This window comes from Narcine bancroftii, chromosome 3 (genome assembly GCF_036971445.1).
Source record: "Narcine bancroftii isolate sNarBan1 chromosome 3, sNarBan1.hap1, whole genome shotgun sequence".
Taxonomy (NCBI): domain Eukaryota; kingdom Metazoa; phylum Chordata; class Chondrichthyes; order Torpediniformes; family Narcinidae; genus Narcine; species Narcine bancroftii.
This window is the reverse complement of record NC_091471.1, coordinates 328,324,115-328,333,169: the sequence shown is the minus strand read 5'-3', so window position 1 is coordinate 328,333,169 and position 9,055 is coordinate 328,324,115.

The following is a 9,055-nucleotide window of genomic DNA, read 5'->3' as shown; positions in this document are numbered from 1 at the left end:
TACCCTCCGGGGGGAACCGGCCTCACCCCCCACCCTCCGGGGGAACCGGCCCTCACCCTCTGGGGGAACCGGCCCTCACCCTCCGGGGGAACCGGCCCTCACCCTCCGGGGGAACCGGCCCTCACCCTCCGGGGGAACCGGCCCTCACCCTCCGGGGGAACCGGCCCTCACCCTCCGGGGGAACCGGCCCTCACCCTCCGGGGGGAACCGGCCCTCACCCTCCGGGGGAACCGCCCTCACCCTCCGGGGGAACCGGCCCTCACCCTCCGGGGGGAACCGGCCCTCACCCTCCGGGGGAACCGGCCCTCACCCTCCGGGGGAACCGGCCCTCACCCTCCGGGGGGAACCGGCCCTCACCCTCCGGGGGAACCGGCCCTCACCCTCCGGGGGAACCGGCCCTCACCCTCCGGGGGGAACCGGCCCTCACCCTCCGGGGGAACCGGCCCTCACCCTCCGGGGGAACCGGCCCTCACCCTCCGGGGGAACCGGCCCTCACCCTCCGGGGAACCGGCCATCACCCTCCACCCTCCAGGGGACCTAGACCCAGCATCCCTTAATCTAGTGACATCCCCACACACCAGGGGTCCTAGACACCCCACCCACCCACCCTCCAGGGGTCCGAGACACCCCACCCACACCACCTCCAGGGGTCCGAGGACACCCCACCCACCCACCCTCCAGGGGTCCGAGACACCCCACCCACCCACCCTCCAGGGGTCCGAGACACCCCACCCACCCACCCTCCAGGGGTCCGAGACACCCCACCCACCCACCCTCCAGGGGTCCGAGACACCCCACCCACCCACCTCCAGGGGTCCGAGACACCCCACCCACCCACCCTCCAGGGGTCAGAGACACCCCACCCACCCACCCTCCAGGGGTCAGAGACACCCCCTTCCATCTCCCTCGAGTGGGCCACAACCCCTCTGCCCAGCAGACCCACCACTCAGGCGGTGGACTTACCAGTAGTTGGCAGCTCCTGTGGACCTGGGACCAAAAGGAGGGAGGCGTGAGCCGGGAGGGAGGCGTGAGCCGGGAGGGAGGCGGGAGGCGTGAGGCGGGAGGCGTGAGTCGGGAGGGAGGCGTGACCCAAACACCTCCACCTGACCCACCACTCCTCCCAAATTCCCCACTACTCAGCATCTCCCCTCGATGTCCCCACCCATCCCCTAACCCTCTCCCACCACCCAACATCTCACCTCAATCTCTCCACCCATTCCCTACCCCTCTCCCACTACCCAACATCTCTCCTCGATTCCCCCACCCATTCTCTACCCCTCTCCCACCAAACATCTCACCTCGATCCCCCCACCCATTCTCTACCCCTCTCCCACCACCTAACATCTCACCTCGATCCCCCCCACCCCATTCCCTACCCCTCTCCCACCACACAACATCTCACTTCGATCCCCCACTCTCCCACCCCTCACTCCTGAACCCTCCCACCCCTCACTCCTGGTCCCTCCCTCCAACCCCCCTTCCTCCCCTGTTCTCCCATCCCATCCCCCTTCCTCCCCCTGTTCTCCCACCCCACCGCCCTTCCTCCCCAACTCTCCCACCCATCCCCCTTCCTCCCCTGTTCTCCCACCCCATCCCCCTTCCTCCCCAACCCTCCCACCCCATCCCCCCTTCCTCCCCAACCCTCCCACCCATTCCCCTTCCTCCCGTTCCCTCCCTAAACCTCCCACTCCCTCCTCCCCCAGTTCCCCCAACCCTCCCACCCTCCTCCTCCCCCAACCCTCCCAACCCACTCCTCTTACAACAGAGACAGAATAGGAATTTCCTTCAGCAGGAGGGCAGTGAATCTGTGGTGGCTGAGTCATTGGGTGTATTTGAAGCAGAAGTTCTTGATTAGCCAGGGCATTGAAGGCTACGGGGAGAAAGGCCAGCAGCGGGGCTGAGTAGATCAGCTAACAATTGAATGGCCTTAAATTCTAACAATAAAATTAAAAGGGCCTGGAAAGAGGAACTTCAGTTACATGTTCCAGTGGGATCATGGGAGAAGATTTTTGGATGGGTTAAAACCTCTTCAGTATGAGCCTGTTATTCTCAGTTTCAGTTTGTTTAAATCAGGCTCAAGGATCGAAAGACAAATAGGCAAATTTTGTTTTCTAACCTTAGTCCTGTTTGTAAAAGATGTAAATCAGAAGTGGCCTCTCTAACTCGTATGTTTTGGTCGTGGCCTATGTCGGAGAGGTATTGGATAGATATTTTTTTAAGACTATGTCAGCTCCACTGGACATCAGTCCTCCACCTAACCCACTGATTACTCTTTTTGGAACTATAGTTCCAGAAATGGGACAAGTCCCCACTTCCATGTATCGGGCCTGTAGTCTTTTCTACATTGTTGGCTAGAAGAGCAATCTTATTGAAATGGAAAGATTCTAATCCACCTACTTTGATTCAGTGGCTCTCTCAAATTATGTCATGTTTACGTTTAGAAAACATTAGGAGCCGTACATATGATTCTTCTGTTAAATTTGAAGAGATTTGGCAACCTTTTATAAATTATTTCCACATGACTGTTGGTGAAGACCAGAGGATTAAATTTTATTAATAAATTCTCAGGATAGACTGTCAGTCCTTTGTCTTTAGATCAGGTGGGGTTTTATAATAATTTCTTTTTGGAGATTTCAGTGTGAAAGATAAGAACATATTCGTTAATTGTGGGCATAATGCAATATGACGCCATCTTGTGATATTTCCCTCCCTTTAATCACAAGATCAAGGAACAGAAGTAGGCCATCAGGCCCATTGAGTCTGCTCCACCACTCCACCCTGAGCTGAATAGTTCTCAGCTCTAAATCCAAATTCCAGCCTTTTCCCCTCGATCCCCCTGACTTGTTAGACCCCTATCAACAAATTCCACAAACCCACAACCCTCTGGCTGAAGAAATTTCAGCTGTGTTTTTAAGCAGGTCCCTCTCATTCTAAGACTGTACCCTCTTGTCCTGGACTCGCCACCAAGGGAAACATCTTATTCTGTCCAATCATTTCAGCGTTCAAAATTTTTCGATGAGATTCCCTTCACATTCTCCTACACTCAATGAATGCAGTTCAAGGGCCACTAAACGTTCCTCATATGTTGGTCCAGGAATCATCTTGGTAAATCTCTACTCTCTCCAACATCAGTACGTTCCTTCTAAGATAAGGGACCCATGGTTACTCCAAGTGAGGTCTCCCCAGTGCCCCATCGAGCCTCATCAATACCTCCTTCCTCTTAGACACTATTCCCCTTGAAAGAAGGCCAACATAGCATTCGCTTTCTTTACTGCCAACCCAACCTGGTGGTTCACCTTTAGGTGATCCTGCACAAAGATTATGTACTCCTAGTCTCAGTTATTATTCACCTTTAATATGATCAATAAAAAGAATGAAAAAGAGAGCCAGGGCATCAAAGGCTGGTCAGTGGGAATGAGTGGGAGGACAGATCAGCTCATGATTAAATGGCAGGGGGGAGACTCAATGGGCTGAATGGCCTACTTCATGATCCTCTGCCTCACAGTCTTGACCTCCAGATTGAATTGGAGGTGAAGGCAGCGAATCCACTCATTTCTAAAGGAATAGGATACAAGAGCTTGCAGTGGGAGATAGGCAAGATGCCAGATGGAGTTTAATACCAAGAAGTGCAAGATGCTACATTTTGGTAGGAGACTCAGCAAAGGTCATACTCGTTAAATGGTAGAAAATTGAGGAGTGCAGTAGAACAAAGGGATTGGGGAATTCTGGTGCATAATTCCCTGAAAGTGGAGTCACATGAAGATAGGATGGTGAAGAAAGCTTTTGGTAAGTTGGCCTTCATAAATCAGAGTGTTAAGTACAGGAGTTGGGATGTAATGTTGAAGTTGTATAAGGCACTGCTGAGGCCAAATTTGGAATATTGTGTGCAGTTTTGGTCACTGAATTATAAGAAAGTCATCAACAAAATACAGAGAGTACAGAGAAGGTTAACAAGAATGTTGCCTGGGTCTCAGGGTTTGAGTTACAGGGAAAGGTTAAACAAAGGTGGACAGATAGTCAATGTGGACAGGCTTTTTCCATTGAGAGTGGGGAAGATTCAAACAAGAGGACATGGATTGAGACTGAAGAGGGAAAAGAACAGGGGCAACATGAGGGGGTAATTTCTTCACTCAGAGGGTGGTGGGAGTGTGGGACAAGCTTCCACCAAAGTGGTAGATGCAGGTTCGATTTTAATATTTAAGGAAAAGAGGGAAAGGTCTATGGAAGGTTATGGGGTGGGTGTTTGGCATGGACTAGAAGGGCCGAACTGGCCTGTTTCTGTGCTGAAATTGTCTTATGTGATGTTGAGGCTTTATAAGGCACTGGTGAGGAGTACAGGGTACAGCTTTGGACTCCTCGCTCAAGAAAGGATCTGCTGGCATTGGAGAGGGTTCAGAAAAAATTCACAAGAGCAATCGTTGTGATGTATACAGGTGAACATTGAGACCTTTGGGAGCCTGGTGGGACTCGGTGTATGGGGTAGTGAGAGGTTAAAGCGGTGCTGTACTCTGGTGCCGTTCTCACACTGGTGCTGCCTGGTACAGCCTTGAGGTGCCTAGGAATCGAATGAAAACACATGGTAAAGGAATGCAAGAAAAGATGTCCTGGGTTTTTTTTTTGTCCCCTCAGATGAGTCTGAGAATTGTAAACTACCCTTTGTTCCAAAAAACATGTTTTTTCACCGTGTAGGACAGGCTTGGGAAAGGGGGTGCTGCTGGTCATGAATGTAATGCTTTACTCTGAGATCATGCAAGTCTGGGGCTGATGTAGCCTTTTATCTAACTACCTTATTTGAATGTATAAATAGCTGGTGCATCCTTTTGTCGGATGGAGACACTATGAGACTGCCTCCAGTGTGATGGCAAGGGGAGGACTCTTCCAGGCAACTTGCTACTGAATAAAGAGTTAACAAGGAGATTTCTGAGTGCTGTGCTTGATTGCATCAGGAGTGACAGAAACCAGGAATGAAGCGATTAGCACATGAGGAACGTTTGACAGCTCTTGGACAGGATTCCTTGGAGTTCAAAAGAATGCGGGGGTGGGGGAAACACCTCAGAACTATTTTGAAGGTTGAGAGGCCTGGACAGAGTAGAATTAAAACACAAGAATCTGCAGACTCTGTGGTTGAAGTATAAACAAGAGAGCAAAACTTTAGGATTTAAGGGCGCCCATTTAAAACCGAGATGTGGGGGGAATTTCTTCATCCAGAGAGGGTGGAACCTCGGAAATTTGGTGCCAAGAGCGGCTGTGGAAACCAGGGTGGATTTAACGCAGAGATTTGATGGGTATCTGAATAATCGGGGTATCAAAGTTTATCGGGAAAAGACAGGAGAATGGGAGAACAGGTTCAGCTCATGATGGCATTGCAGGGGTAGACTCGACAGGCCAAATGGCCTACTGCATTCTGACCTTCCCCCACCATCGAGAACACCTACGGGGAAACGCTGCTGTCGGAGCGATTATCAAGGATCCACACCACCCAGCAAAACTCTCTGTTCTCACTGCTGCCATCAGGAAAGAGTTCTGGGGCCACAGACATCGTACCACCAGGTTCAGGAACAGCTGCTACCTCTCCACCATCAGTCTCCTCGACAACAAACTCATTCAGGGGCTCATATAAGGACATGCGCTTTAGTGATTTTTACCCTCTCTGTATCGCCCAGTTAGTTTGTTCACATTTTTTTTCCATTTATGTGTTCATTTTGTTTTTGCACTGCCAATTAGTGGTAATTCTGCCGCCGGCAAGAAAAAAAAATCTCAGGGTTGTATGTGATGTTATGTATGTACTCTGGCAAAGAATCTGGGAGATCTGAGTTGTCTTAACTGCATGGGAGAAATATAAAAATATTCACCATTTCTTTATATGACAATAAACTCAATTGAATCTGATGGGGTTTCAATGACAATGTGTGCTGGGGGCAGGGGGGAGGGGGAGGCAAGGGGGCAAGAGGGAGGGGAGAGAGGGAGGGGGAGGGGAGGGAAAGGGGAGAAGGAAGGGGGAGGGAAGGGGGAGAGGGAAGGAGGAGAGGGAATGGGAGGAGGGAAGGGGGAGAGGGAAGGGGAGGGAAGGGGAGGAGGGAAGGTGGAGAGGGAAGGGGGAGAGGGAAGGGGGAGAGGGAAGGGGGAGAGGGAAGGGGGAGAGGGAAGGGGGAGAGGGAAGGGGGGAGAGGGAAGGGGAGAGGGAAAGGGGAGAGGGAAGGGGAGAGGGAAGGGGGAGGGAAGGGGGGAGGGAAGGGGGGAGGGAAGGGGGGAGGGAAGGGGGGAGGGAAGGGGGGAGGGAAGGGGGGAGGGAAGGGGGGAGGGAAGGGGGGAGGGAAGGGGGGAGAGGGAAGGGGGAGAGGGAAGGGGGGAGGGAAGGGGGGAGAGGGAAGGGGGGAGAGGGAAGGGGGGAGAGGGAAGGGGGGAGAGGGAAGGGGGGAGAGGGAAGGGGGAGAGGGAAGGGGGGAGAGGGAAGGGGGAGAGGGAAGGGGGAGAGGGGAGAGGGAAAGGGGGAGAGGGAAGGGGGGAGAGGGAAGGGGAGAGGGAAGGGGAGAGGGAAGGGGGGAGAGGGAAGGGGGGAGAGGGAAGGGGGGAGAGGGAAGGGGGGAGAGGGAAGGGGGGAGAGGGAAGGGGGGAGAGGGAAGGGGGGAGAGGGAAGGGGGGAGAGGGAAGGGGGGAGAGGGAAGGGGGGAGAGGGAAGGGGGGAGAGGGAAGGGGGGAGAGGGAAGGGGGAGAGGGAAGGGGGAGAGGGAAGGGGAGAGGGAAGGGGAGAGGGAAAGGGAGAGGGAAGGGGAGAGGGAAGGGGAGAGAGGGAAGGGGAGGCGCTCCACAATCCTCCGCCCCGGCTCACCACTCAGCAGCTGGCGCATTCGGTTGAAGAGGCCCCCCTGTGCAGACATGAGGCTGGCAAGGATCCAGAGTAGTCCCAGTGCCAGCACGAAAACTACAATCCGCAGTGGTCCTGAAACAAGAAGCACAAGCAGATCAGAACTATCCTGAAGGCTTCTCAGATCATAATCACAGCTCCAAAAGGCAGTTGAACCACAACATGGGGTTCTGTTCCCTGGTGTTGGACAGTGACAGTATCATCCCCACCAGTACTATGCCCCGGTGTACACAATGACAGTCTCATCCACACCAGCACTGTACCCAAGCATTACACAGTGAGAGACCCATCCCCACAAGTACTGTATCCCGGTGTTCCACAATGACAGTCCAGTCCACATTAGCAGAGTACCCTAGAGTTATACACTGACAGATCCGTCCCCACCAGTACTGTACCCTGATGTTTCACAGTGACAGACCCGTCCCTACCAGTACTGTACACCGGTGGAACACAGTGACAGAACAGTCCGCACCAGTACAGTACCCCAGTGTTACACAGTGACAGACCCGTCACCACCAGAACTGTACGCTGGTGGGACACAGTGACAGTCCCATCCCCAGCAGTACTGTACCCCGGTGTTACACAGTGACAGCCGGTAGCCACCAGTACTGTACCCCAGCGTTACACAGTGACAGATCTGTCCCCACCAGTACTGTACCCCGATGTTACACAGTGACAGACCCGTCTCCACCAGTACTGCAACGCAATGTTTCACAGTGACAGACCCGTCCCTACCAGTACAGTACCCCGGCGTTACACAGTGACAGACCCGCCCCCACCAGCACTGCACCCCAGCGTTACACAGTGACAGGCCCTTCCCCACCAGTACTGTACCCCAGCGTTACACATTCACAGACCCGTCCCCACCTGTACTGTACCCGGCATTACACAGTGACAGACCCGTCCCCATCAGTACTGCACCCCAGTATTACACAGTGACAGACCCGTCCCCACCAGTACTGTACCCCAGTGTTACACAGTGACAGACCCTTCCCCACCAGAACTGTATGCTGGTGGGACACAGTGACAGACCCATCCCTACCAGTACTGCACCCCGGTGGTACACAGTGAAAGACCAGTCCCCACCAGTACTGTCCCCCAGCGTTATACAGTGACAGACCCGTCCCCACCAGCTCTGTACCCCACTGTTACACAGTGACAGACCGGTCCACAACATTACCATACTACAGTGTTACACAGTGACAGACCCATCCCCAGCAGTACTGTACCCCGGTGTTACACAGTGACAGACCAGTCCCCATCAGTACTGTAACCCAGTGTTACACAGAGACAAACCCGTCCCACGAGCTCTGTACCCCACTGATACGCAGTGACAGACCCGTCCCCACCAGTACGGTACCACTGTGGTACACAGTGACAGACCCAACCCCACCAGTATTGTACCCCGATGTTACACAGTGACAGACCCGACTCCACCAGTACTGTAACCCGATGTTTCACAGTGACAGACCCGTCCCCACCAGCACTGTACCCCGGCGTTACACAGTGACAGACCCGCCCCCACCAGCACTGCACCCCAGCGTTACACAGTGACAGGCCCTTCCCCACCAGTACTGTACCCCAGCGTTACACATTCACAGACCCGTCCCCACCTGTACTGTACCCGGCATTACACAGTGACAGACCCGTCCCCATCAGTACTGCACCCCAGTATTACACAGTGACAGACCCGTCCCCACCAGTACTGTACCCCAGTGTTACACAGTGACAGACCCTTCCCCACCAGAACTGTATGCTGGTGGGACACAGTGACAGACCCATCCCTACCAGTACTGCACCCCGGTGGTACACAGTGAAAGACCAGTCCCCACCAGTACTGTCCCCCAGCGTTATACAGTGACAGACCCATCCCCACCAGCTCTGTACCCCACTGTTACACAGTGACAGACCGGTCCACAACATTACCATACTACAGTGTTACACAGTGACAGACCCATCCCCAGCAGTACTGTACCCCGGTGTTACACAGTGACAGACCAGTCCCCATCAGTACTGTAACCCAGTGTTACACAGAGACAAACCCGTCCCACGAGCTCTGTACCCCACTGATACGCAGTGACAGACCCGTCCCCACCAGTACGGTACCACTGTGGTACACAGTGACAGACCCAACCCCACCAGTATTGTACCCCGATGTTACACAGTGACAGACCCGACTCCACCAGTACT